The sequence below is a fragment of the Lupinus angustifolius genome, chromosome LG16 (assembly GCF_001865875.1).
Source record: "Lupinus angustifolius cultivar Tanjil chromosome LG16, LupAngTanjil_v1.0, whole genome shotgun sequence".
Lineage (NCBI taxonomy): Eukaryota > Viridiplantae > Streptophyta > Magnoliopsida > Fabales > Fabaceae > Lupinus > Lupinus angustifolius.
Window position 1 is genome coordinate 13,644,699 of NC_032024.1, and position 442 is coordinate 13,645,140.

The window sequence follows — 442 nt, forward strand, 5'->3', positions numbered from 1 at the left end:
AGGTGCTTCGATTAATGTTATGCATATGTCTGTTTTCATGTCTCTTTCACTTGGACCTATGCAACCCACTGGGGTAGTGATTCAATTAGCAAACAGGAGTACTACTTACCATGCTGGTTTGATAAAGGATGTCTTGGTTCGGATTGGTGAACTTATTTTTCCTGTTGATTTTTATATTCTCGATATGGAAGAGAGATCCTTCCGTAATACAGTTCCTATCATTTTGGGGAGGCCATTTTTTAGAACAGCCTGAACCAAGATAGATGTCCATGCTGGAACATTATCTATGGAGTTTGGTGATATTCTGGCCCTGTTTAATATTTTTGATGCTATGAAGCATCCATCTGAGGACCATTCTGTGTTTCATATTGATTTACTTGATGAGTTAACTAATGAGCATATTTGTGATTTCCTTAATGATTTTGATTCTATGTCATTGATA